The 12,712-nt window shown below is 39.5% G+C and overlaps 1 long non-coding RNA gene across 1 annotated transcript in view; it reads right to left on the bottom strand.

Annotated features, from left to right (window-relative positions):
• Positions 1–3,141: 3,141 nt before the first annotated feature.
• The window catches only part of LOC146717953 (uncharacterized), a 53,767-nt gene continuing 44,196 nt past the window's right edge, over positions 3,142–12,712 (bottom strand). The window contains exon 3 of the long non-coding RNA XR_014921995.1: positions 3,142–3,352. This is a non-coding gene — a long non-coding RNA (uncharacterized LOC146717953). The remainder of the gene's footprint in view (positions 3,353–12,712) is intronic.

Genomic DNA, 12,712 nt, shown 5'->3' with positions numbered 1-12,712 from the left:
CGCAGAGGTTGAATATCTTCAAATCATCTGACTCGATCTTACTGTAGCAAAAATTCACTGTTTCATATTAGTGTTTTCTCAGGTTTCCCCTTTGCATTTTAGTATTGTAATGTATGTAGTTATATTTAGTGTTTCTGATGTGTAGTTTTGTTAGTTTTGCGATGTGCCTTTCCTGTGTTCTTGTGTCTCGTTTCCATGTCTGTTCTTTCCCGGTGTGTGTGTTCCTGTTACTTCCTATTCTACTTTGGTAGTCTCCTGTCTGTGTGGCCCATGTTCTGTTTTGCCTCTCTTACTTTGAAGGTAACCTCGTCTCATGTGAGATGTTCAGCTTTGCATCCTCTGTCTCGTTGTGTGCAATTAGCCACAGTTGTGTTCCACGTGTGTTTCGTGTTCACTCGTCATTCCTTGTGTATTTAAGCCTTTTGTTGTCTTCCATCCAGTGTTGCATTCTCCCTCGTTCTCCACTATGTGTCCTGCCTGTTAGGATCCATGAGTATTTACAGTTTAGTTAGTTTTCTGAGTTTTGAGTTTACCTTTTGCCTCCTGCAGTCTGCATACTGGGTCCTCCATTCCTGCCTGCTGCACACACACTACATGTAACTTGTGTATAGTCCATGCTTTTGTGTAGTTCGCAGTGCCATGACCTGTGATACAAGAGTGCATTTGTTTCTATTGTTTCAACGAAACTTATTCTGAGAACAATTTCACTACTACAATTGACGATGTGTGACTGGCCTTAAATCAAGTTGAAGTGATTTGTCAGAAAGTACGAATGCAGTGCTGGACAGTATTTAAATAAGGGATCTACGGTTATGAGTGACGGAAGTACAAACTGTTATGTTGAGTTATGAGATTTAGATGAGAAATGCATCAGGGGAATGTTACAATGTCTGTACTGAAGTACGTATGGAAACAAAACATTGATGAATGCTTTCTTGGGCAGCAAAAGGTGGAGAACAAAGCCAAAGGCACAGGTTACTACCGGAGGTCATAGTTTCGACAGTAACACCTGAGAGAAGAACAGCCCTGATACCCAGGGTACAGGCATGGTACAATATCTGTAAAGCTCCCCTCAGTAAGATGCACTGAAGAAGCATCATTTTGTGAACCACTGCATGGTTGTATATTTTTCTATAAGGGACAGGCAGACACTAAACAAGGAACCATGCAGTTGGACTGGCCATCAGGACATCCTTCCTAAAGGAGTAAGTCAGTCAATTTCAAAACGTTGCCTTCCTGTCACATCTACGTCACATCTGCAAGTGCATGCCCCAGTCCTGACTGAAGCTTTGCTGATTAGTGAAGGCAGCTCCTTCAAGTGCTTAATGCTAGAAATGTATGTGTGGTGGAGCCTCGTGGTGTGGAAAAAGGTAATCAGCAATGGATCACATATCCTAAGCCTGTGTGCTCGGAATGACCTTCCGATCACCAACATACTCAGAATGCCCCACCTACTCTTTACCCTCTCTGGTGAGAGAGGAAAGTCTTATCTCACAAAAAGGTGTTTAACAGGGCAGCTTAAAGTTTAGATGAATTCTTAAATATGAACATTTATACTGATTCTTTTGTTCTGTTGGCAGTGTTTGTATTTCTCTCACCCTCCTTTTGTTGTGTAGTAACAAAATTGAACACTGTAGGGAGTTTTTGGTCGTCTGGACAAATTCTTTGTGGCTATGTTGTGACATGCATAAGGCACTGGTCAAACCATATGTTAACAATTGTTATTCCGGTCAGGTCTGGGTGTAATTGCGCTCTTCTTAGTGATCAGAATTTGACACCCCATTTTCAAAAATGACAGCATAGTAATTGCTTGGAGAAGTCGTGGCTGAGTTTTTGAGCGATATCAAAATACCACCACCGTTCCATCAAAAACCACTCAGCATCATGTCTATTTACAGTGAAGTGCTGCTACTAATGCTTTTCATTCATTCAACCATGAGGCCTATTTGCCCCACCAGTGTCAGACCTCAGTGCAGTTTGTTTACCATGGCTCCGCATGAACAGTGATTTTGTGTTCTGATTTTATAATCAAACACATATCTATGAAGTGTTGTTTGATTCATATAAATACTATCCTCGATCTTTAAAAGCTGGGTATAAAATTCTCAAATGCAAAAATGTTTGAACCCCTTATGAAATTTCACTGCCTGGCTTTCATCATTTGAAGTTAGTCATAAATAACCACAACTCAAAATTTCAGTTGACTGACGACTCTAAACCCCTTTCAGCGGTGAAAGATTCTTACACAAGAATACTGAAATGCTACAGTTTTTAGTTGTAGTTAGAAATTTGATCTATATTAACAGATTCTTTGGTTTATAGCATGAGTAACCCAAGGCCTTAAAGTGACTTTCAGGTAGACAGGATCCTGCTTAAATAATTTACTCTCATTAGATAATAGATGAAGAGGCTGCTTCTCTCTTAGCTGAATGAATGACTAAACATAGACTGCTTTGGTAGACAAACTGTAGATATATAGCAGAAGTATAAATATGTTGTTGTTATGCTTCTCCGCAAGACATCCCTGCACGATATTCCTGCATGAGTAAACATAGTCTCACAAGAAATATTCTGTTTTCACAACCTTTAAAATCAGAAATTAGGCGAGCATCATAAAAACATTTGATACAAATTGATGCTGATTTTTCTGGCACACTGGAATGATCAGCAGTTACATGAGTTATTCCACAAGCTACTACCTACGTAGTCCTGATTTAGAGCTATGAGGTTGGTAAGGTTAAAAAATAAAGATTTAATGGCTGTAACTCTTATTTATTTGTGTACATGTTTTCTTAGATAATTTCTCTAGAGGAAAATTACAACTCTGCTGAAGTTAAAAACAAAGTTCACTGGTGGTCATAGAAAGAACAAAATCAGGTGTCTGTAGAGAGCACATTAACCAACAGACAAAGGTTTAAATTAGTGGTTAAAGAATTAACATTAATTAGCTGCAGCTGAAATAATAAACCACTGGGGAAAACAACAGTCAGTACAAAGTACAAATTAAAAACTGCTATTAAAATATGTTTTTTCCCCCCCAACACTGGTTACTGTAAATATATTTATTTGTACTTTTTTTTCTTTAAGATTCAAATCAAAACAAACCAAAATCTGGGGCCAGGTACAGTACGATAAAAACGATGCGATTAAAAGAAAGTGCCTGGCCATTTATTTGTTACCTTCTGGGTTGCCCTTTCACTCTGGTTGAAGATGCCAATGAACAGATCACCTGGTGGTATCTGGTTCTCCAGCCTGTTGTTTGTAGCTGATTTCCCACTCACAGGGGTGGGGGTAGGCAGGGCAGGATGGCTCCCGGTACCTGGTACGTGCTGCGGTTTGGTTTGTAGCTCAGCTGCAGGGGAGAGGTGGTGCAACACTGGTGTCAAAACCCAGTAAAGTCATGACGGATCCACGGTCCATTCAGCAGTGGTGCTTGCCCGGATGGTGGCTGACCTGGTGGCTGTGTATCACTATCTGGTAGAAAGGCTGTGGGACCAGTCCGAGCACCATACAAGGATGTCTGAATATCTGGTTGCTAAGGCTGGCTCCTGTACTGGAGAAGAGGCAACTGGAAAGCTGCTCAAACAGAGGAGCACTGAACGGAAAACACAAATGTCCAAGAAATGGCTACTTTTAAAAAAATAATGTTTGTAAACCAATCTAACTAAAGTGATACTAACACTACACAATATGTACTATTCCATAGTCCAGTTTGTTGCACCTCTGCATACTGGAGGGTTAATGTGGGTCTGGAGTTATTCAGTTGGACTCTGGTAAGGTATGTAAGAAGTGATATTTCTAACAGCACCCAAGAATGGAACTTAATTTCTTTTTCAACAACCAACTTTATTATAAAAATTGCTGCATTGAGTAGTAAACAAATCTATAAGGCACATGAGAGTGCAGTTCACCACGGCTTTCAAGTGGCCACTGTTAAGCCACAGAATGCATTAAACAACAAACTTCATTGTGCTCTGTAGCAGCATTTTTCAAAAGCCTGTGCTTTTGGGAAAGAAAGACACTGAGCGGAAAACGAGGGCTTTGAGTTGTTGAGACAAAGTGAAGTGTCAACCAGACCGTTAAGGGCAGTGTGCCGGCCAGTGGGGGAGTGGGACATGGTGCAAGGCAAGTGCATCAAGTGTGATTACACCCCAAGAGTGGAAAAAATGTTCGAAATCCCTAAATTACCTGACTGATTAAATGAATATTTGATTGGTGAAGTGCAAAACAATGAATTATTATTATCAAAAAATGTTGGTTAATTTTCCAAGTATTGTTAATTAAAAAGGACAGCCACTCCTAAGTATCAGCATCTCAGTTTTAACTGTTTTTTTTACAGTTTGATAAAATATCATCAGTTCGATCTTGTTCATCTTATCAACAAGCAGTATAATGTAGAATATAATAATTTGCATAACATGCTGATTGCATTTATTATTATAATTGTTGTTCTCCTGACATCATTTATATGGTATTCTATGATATGTTAACACTCTAAAAATCTAAAGATTTAAATTGTGTAATAGCGTCCTTGTAGTTAAATACAGTGCTTTAAAATGTTTTACAAAACATATGAAAAATGTACCTGGACTGAACATTTTTTTCTTAAATGTCACCATGGATAAGAGTTCCTGTTTCAGTGAAGGGCTTTAGATGGCAAATGTAATTAGATGGAAAGAATTCCTCCAGGTGTTTAATGGCTGCTCGCAAGGTCAGCACAGCCATGTTTAGGATGGCATTCAGGCGTGAAGAGGAGGAGCTGGGTCTGGTTGGACTGGTGGTGTGAGCACTGCCATTGCCTCAGGTGACTCACTCAAGTTCAACCCACACCGCTCTTCATTTTTGTAAAATTTGACAGGAAATCACAGGAGAGTGTTGTCTGTCCAAATGCATTATAGGTCCATGGTCCTGATTATAGAGAGAGGCTGGATTCCTGCTTTCCCTAACAATCTCAGTGTGATTTATGGTCAATCCTATAACATTACAAATGCATCCTGTCTTAAACGACCAACTCAACTGATTACCCTTGAAGACCTTGGTCTGAGTGCAGCAAGCAAGCGTGAAGAACACAAGTGTCAAAATGTAAATGATAAAGGTTTGTTGTAGGGGCCAGAAGAAAACCATGCCTGCAAGATGGGAAGGGAATCTAAAGTGAATCCTTAAGCAGTTTGTTTGGTTGTGCTTTGTGCAAGATACTCTAGAGAGAGGCTTCCCATCTGTCCTGCTCTCACCTTGGCCACTGTCTGCCAGCTTGGTCTGCTTGTCACATTTGAGTAGTTGCTCTAGGACTAGTCCACTGAGGCCCTGTCAGAGACCACAGAGAGCAAGGCCCCATCATCAGTCACATAGATGAGCAACACAACACAGGAACCTCCCTCCAATTATGGCCAACGATCTAAATTCTCTTACTAACACTGTTACGCAGAGGATCACTCTGTGATTGTAATCAGTTCACAAAAGGAAACACGATTGTTCAATTTTCCTGCTAAAATAACTTTTGGGTAAACCTTAGTTCTAGCATGTCTAAACCCAGAAATCCTATCAATAAACATGAATGCCTCCAGAATATACCATGACATGACATTTTAAATTTCATCCTGTACAATGCCTCATAGCTAGATTAAATTAGAGCCGAAATATTACATTTGCCAATCTTGTGTCCTGATCCAGTTCCCGTGAATAGCAATCGCTCCCACTTATTGGAATCATTTTGTGATTCATGTGGGCTAAAGCTATTGCACTATAGTTATAGTCCAATGACACTTCATTACCCCTGCCTGTTCAAATCATAAAAAAAAATTAAAAAACCAAATCAAATCAAAACAGGCATGCACACACACACACACACACACACACACACACACACACACACAATAAAAAATGTTACATTTACAAAAGCATGACCTCTATAAATACCCATATTGATGATATTTGTAATATCCCCAGTTGTTTTCATTATATATTTCTATATCTCCGTGATTGTCTTGACATCGTCCAGTTTGCAGGAGCAGGCAATGACTTTAGGCATTTATGTCATGGAGAACAATTTATGAGATTTGGAAACCAGCCTGCCAGTCTTGCTGATTTTTATCTTACTGAAAATGTTATGTAATTATGTGTGAGTGTCTCACACAAGGCACAAGAAGGGGACTTTGTACTATTATGTCATTATAGAACTACTCAAATAAAATGTTTATTGAAAATGACATCATGTTTCTGTCTTTCTTTTTTGTTTTACTAGAGATTTGATTCAGAGACTGCTCCAGTTTGTCATTACTGTGTCCTGGAAACTAACAGGAGACCAGAGGCCATGAACTGATGTAACAGCATTCTACCAAGAGACTAATGGAACTCATGCTGAATCACCTGTGAACATGGTGAGATAATTGCCATTTGGGGGATCCAAAGAGCATGGCATGATAATAAAGTCTGGGGAGCAGGAGGTCTACCTCTGTGTGATAATTGCATAGTGAAATGCCATGTGAGTTGTGGCCACGCATCACCTAAAGAACCTAAAGGTTTATTCAGAGCAACCATTATGGGAAAGTAAGAGCAGGCTTGGTTTAACAGGAGGTCAATTATAATGGAGTTGTGCTCAGGTTGTCACCACAAAGAGCATAATCAAGGAGTCCTGCTAGCCTAACTGCTAATCCATAGCTGTGCACTTGAGCGTGCTAAGCTTGTAGCCTCGTCGTGCTAATCAGTGTGTGCTCAGGGTCTGCGTCTACATTACAGACCTCTGTGTGACTGTGTGTGTTGTGGTGTCGGTGTGTTTTTGGGGAGTGAGGGGGAGAAAGCCCAACTTTCAGTCAGGCAGCGCATTAGCCTTCAGTACAGGTGAATGTCAGCATAGCACTGCTGTAAAAGACATTTTTAACCAGTGAGCCAAGCGACTTCTAGGTAAGTCGGCCTTAATGATACTAACTTAACATCACAAACAGAATAAGACTCTTGTATGACAACTTGGACATTTATTACTTAATTGGGGGGAATACTGTACCTTTCTTAAAGGAAAGACATACTGGATCTGTGTACTTTCTAAAACAATGCAAGATAAGTAAATGGTGCAAGACGTGAAATAATTTCAGGAATCACATTAATAACATATGCAAGTTAGAGTAATTATAATTTCTGGTGCCACAGACTGAGACCATCTGATTGGAAGAAGTGATATAAATAAATTCTAAGATGTAAGCAACCGAAGCAAGGCAGTGTTAGTGAACATATCCATTTTTCCTACTCTGTCATTTTGCTTTTAAAAACTTGCGACATCATCAACCGAGTATCAAACATCACTGTATCAATTTTTAAGTGAAAGTTGAAAAGGTTAAAATGTGAGAATGCTATAGAAATACCCTGCTATCAGAATATATCATTATTTCACTGTGCTCTCACATTTTATATGACCCTCACGATTATCTGCATGATGTACACAGAACGCGCTCTGATCTGTTTCCATGTTCAATCTCCACCCTGCAGACTGGATTACTACTGCGAGCCTACGGCCAAATCAGAGTAGCACATCTGCCCACACAGGTTCACGGCAAGATCTAGTACAGTACCAAACTGCCAACTGTGATACACAACTTTATGCTTCTCACAGCCTGGGACACAACTTAGTCCTAATCCTAGATGTTTTACTTGTCATTCTATTTCAGGTGAAACTTGGCCTGTCAGCCCTATGCTCAACATCCTACTGAAGTGCATCATGTCTCCTCCTAAATATGCCTCCATGAAAACATTCTAAATGGGTCAGAACTCTGTTGGATATGAGTCTTAAACAGTTTGAAAAGGGAGAGGAAAAGATAAGTCATTCAAAGAACCATCAACCTGATACTCCCAGAGAATACTAAAAAGACAGACTACAAAGGAAGGCACTTTAGAGACTGTTAAATGTGTCCAAGAACAAATGAAATTGAGCATGGTTAAAGGCTAAGCAGTTGTGCAACAAAAGCTCCAGACCATCTTTCCGATGTTATTTTCCCACTACCCTGCTTGTGTGTTTGTTCTTTCACATGTGTGTGAATCAGGGGTAATTCCAGGATTTTTAAAAGGGGGTGATGGAAGAAGCGAACAGAAAATAAAACAATTTTCAAGCTTTTGTGTCATTTTTAATTCTCCAATAAAAAGGCATTTTACAAGAAACGTCCCACTGCACGAGAGCTTCTGTTGCCTGACAAACAGGCTAGTCTCTAACAGGCAGACTGTATGTTTGTTTGAGTTTTATTTAATTGAAAGCATAAAAAGTATATTTAAAATATACGTATTGCTTGAACATACACACTAAATATTTGACAATTTAGGATATCTGGGATCCATAGGCAGTGGACCACACCTTTTATTCTTATAATTCAACTGATATCAGTCCCATTCCCACAGTTGTATGAAAGCCGTCTTTACAAACATTGGTGAAAGTATGGGTTACTCTAAAGCGCTCAATGAATTTGAGAGTAGAACTATAACAGGAAGTTGTTGACTCAACAGTTCCATCTTCCTTTGTAGCTATTCCACGACAAACTAAGTGGTATTATTATGAAGTTACTATGTTATTATTTGTGGAAACGATTAAGAACCACAGCAACTCAGCTACAATGTGGCTGAGTCTGCTGAATTCTAAATCTCCTCTGGCGTTAACATCATCACAAAAATTGCACACCGGGAGCTTCATGGCTTGGATTTTCACGGTCGAGGAGCTCCTGCAGGTGTTATGTGTAGGTGGCTGACTTCTTTATCCTTCTAGTGTATGTGAATCATTGCACAATATAACAATTTATATTTTATTTGTGATATGTAGTTATATAAACAGTAATGAATACATATCACACATATAAAGAATTGCCACATATAATACACCTGCAGTACATTTTCTATCAGCATCATACTTCCAGGCAATGTGGATTGCCTAACATCACTAACACTACCCAGACATATTACATTATACAGTGCTGTGTAGCTAGTGGTTTGTGCCTGTCAACATTTTATTAGTCACTGTCATGTGCTTTGGGTTATCCAAACATTCCACTTTCAGGACCATTTTGTTGCGCTGCTATAGAGTTTCACACAACAACTGTGTATTAGATATGTGCAATCCCTGCGCTGCTTTGACTCAGACACATCCTGAACTGTTTTCTACCATGTCAACAATATTGATCTCACTGCCCACCCCAATGAGGAGGGTTTCAGTCTGTTATGAGATGGAATTAGATTCTTGTCACACAGACATACAATTACAGTGCGTTTCCCTCAACATTTGAGACAATCTCACAGGAATGAAACAAATCCATGCCACTTGTATTATCAGGAGAGGGCAAACAAAAGAATGCAACTTCATCAGAAGGGTGGGGGGGTGCTCAGTGTATCACATGAAGTGCTGCTGCAGATGGAGCATATATCAGCATAACTAAAGGAGCCTTCAGGGTCACCTGATCCAGCTCTAAGTTTACTTTTTGAAGTTCTGTATTCCATTGAGCAAATTATTTTCCATCTCACAAGGTGTAAACTGTAAATATTTTTGTTTCATCCAAACAAATTGCACTAAACTAACAGGTATGGCAGAATTGCCAAGCTGTGTTTTAACGTCTTCACGATTACGTTTTCACCTACGGTGTGCTGTTAATATCGATACCCGATGGATCCAGGAGTCATTACTTTATACAGGCTTTACTACAGCGCCATATCAGATTAGCCGAACTATCTCTTGACCAATATGGGGTCTCAGTGTGGCCAAAACCAATAATGAGAAAACCGAGATTGAATTTGAAATTCAGTATGACTGGAAGGATTAGTGTGCAGCCTAAGACTTCTCTCGCCTCAAAGATGTCAGTTGGATTTGAGCTGGAGGGGGGTTGGAGGTGGGTTTTCTATGATGACCTACATTTCTCCTAAACCAGTTGCAATGCAGGGACTTAGCACATGGGCAATGTCTCATAATGTTATAGCCTCCAGAAAAGGAACTACAGGGATGTAATGGAAGAAATGAGATGCAATGGCTTTGCAAATAAAATGCAATGAAAGAAAACACTTTTTTTACTTTGTCTACTGCAGCAACAAGTTCAATACACTAGACTTTCCTTCTACGGCAGGTGATGTTTATCTGCTGTACTGTGCACAGTTTTGCCCCAAAGAGACAGAACGTAGCAAAAAACATCACAAAAATTCACTTCTGTAATTTAAGACAATCACCCATCTCATACACACGAATGTCCTTTTATTCAATAAATCATCAAGTAGTTAGTGTTGCCTAGCAACCACATCATCAGTACCTACATTGTTTTAACATGATGAATGACTACTGGGTTCAAGTCCTGCAGTAAAATCTAAAACGCGAAGGCTGAAGTTCATGTGATTGTCTTCGGCATGTACAACTGCCTGGAACATTCAGCAAACATTCAGCAAAATGCAATAAACTGTACTATCTCTATATACACTGCAGTTGATTAATGAATATCTAATGCATAAAAATGATAATTTAATGAGCAGAAATGTATAGATATTTGTGAGAAACTGGTTAATTGATGCTATAAATTTTGGGTGGATTGTACACCCTTTTGTCATCCAGCCCTTAAGCATTATTGATGAATACGATCTGTGAGATTAAGATGCATTAATTTGGTGATAGGTATTTAATTTGATAAGCACATCTAATTTAATGCCTGATTTTCACCTCCTTTGCGTAATACTCTGTGCATTAGTATTAGACAAAATGATTGAAAGAGTCATTTTGCAGTGCATTCTCAGTGTCATTCCCCCATTGGTTGTTTTCATTGTGAATAGCAGCATGAAGGTGGACCTTTGGCAGTCTCTCAAATGCATCCTGTGTCCTTGAAAATCAAGTATGGCCTGTTCACACAGCAACTTATCTCCCAAAGTGAAGCTGACGTCTAATCAACACCTGCAACCCTTTCCTTTGCCGGGTGTCCAAGTGAGACTTCAAAAGTTGTGCCAAGCCACACGCATCCTGCTGTGTGCGAGAAAGTAGTGGTGGAAAGGAGAAAGGAGAGCGAAAGAGAGATATCTTATCAAAGCCCCTTAGAAGCTGATGTTATTTTTCAGCATATGTATTAGATAGTACCTGTGATGTGATGTCGAAGCCTCATGTCCTTTAGAATTGTAAGGTGGCTCATCTCATGCATATTCTCCTATAGTGATTGTGTCTCACACTGCTAGATTACAGTTTTGCAGGAATGACAGAGCGCCTTTTTCTCGCTGTTGCCTTGAATATAAGACATGTAAGACTTTTTTCTACGTTACATCAAACCTGTTGTTCTTTTCTAATGGCACTCACAGCACCTTCTTCATTTCTCTTCTATACTGCTAAATGCAAAGATGCTGCATTAAATGCTCAATTGAGCAGCTTACTTGTTATTATCAAATGCATTGTTTTGTTAAGGGAAAAAATGCCTATACGGTCATATCTGTCCCATTATACGTGACTTGAGATTGCATTGTAGATCATCAGATCGCTTGAGCTTAGGGTATTAATGGGCTACGCCTCCTTTGTCGGCAGTCAACATTGGAGATGAATACCGTCTTTTTCAAACAGGCTCAGCGTTAAGATGGTGAAAGGAGCTTATCAGGGCTGCTTGCTTATAATAATCAATTACAGGTGACTATGAGTGACCTTGAAACATACTGAATCCGCAGAAATACAATGAGAGGATTTGGATTGCACACACTCATGTACTACTGCCAAGCATTCTTGACACACTGCACTGGAAACTGAGTGAATAAGGCTGTGTGGATATATTTTTCTTCTAGCCAAACCTAATATCTTCCTGAAATGCATCGTCTCCCCTGGCCTTATCTCTCTCTCTGCTCTCTCTGCTGTAATTGTCGATGAGATGCTTTTGGTGTTGCTGTCCCACCAGCAATAGCATGCAGAACGTGTATCCATCAATCTGTTCAGTTCTCCCTGAGCAGTTCCCTCACTGAAATCCGTTTAGGGCTTTTCTTATTGAGTGGAGTGTAGTGGAGCCCTTCTGGGGCTTCGGCTCTCTAACCTAGTTCCCCCTCTGTCTTTTCAATGAACCCATTCCCACTTGTGAATACATGTTCTCCCTACATAGAAGCAGCAGAAAGGCCAATGATTTAGGAGACTGAGACTAATTGAGTGTGAATATCTTTTCATAATCTTTTCATGTAGGAGGTTGTGCAAGTTACACCTTATACATTCAGTGACAATAAAATGCCATACTTGTTTTAAATAACTCACCGGTGAGTAACTATAAGTTATATTCCTAACTTATAGTTACTCACCGGTGAGTAACTATAAGTTATATTCCTAACTTATAGTTACTCACCGGTGAGTAACTATAAGTTAGGAATATAAGTATATATCCCTATTATAAAAAAAATCACATTGTACATATATATATTTTATAGTTTTGTTTTGTTTTTTAATTAGAGGGAGCTAGCGATCATTATTAGGACTACACTTTTACACTTTCTTACTAGTCTTTAAAGACTGGTTTAGTCCCATTAGTGTACCTCCGACGCATGACGGTAACTGTAATTGGGAAGCAATGTTTGTTGACATGGTTGCAGTCATAAAATATTTTTCATAACAAATGCACTTTGAAACAGAAGGAGACGTTGCTGGCTGTTTAGTTAATTGGCCTTAATTGGTGTGGCAGTGACTATCACGGCTTCGACATGCAGCATGCTGAGAGCAATGTTAAATGCGCCATGTATGCGAAAGCAGAACAGAGAGGTT

The sequence above is a fragment of the Copadichromis virginalis genome, linkage group LG2, assembly GCF_057382275.1.
Source record: "Copadichromis virginalis isolate Kocher_CV1m ecotype Utaka linkage group LG2, C_Virginalis_male_GT1.1, whole genome shotgun sequence".
NCBI lineage: Eukaryota > Metazoa > Chordata > Actinopteri > Cichliformes > Cichlidae > Copadichromis > Copadichromis virginalis.
The sequence above is the reverse complement of the archived record's forward strand: the minus strand, read 5'-3'. Positions and strand labels throughout refer to the sequence as shown.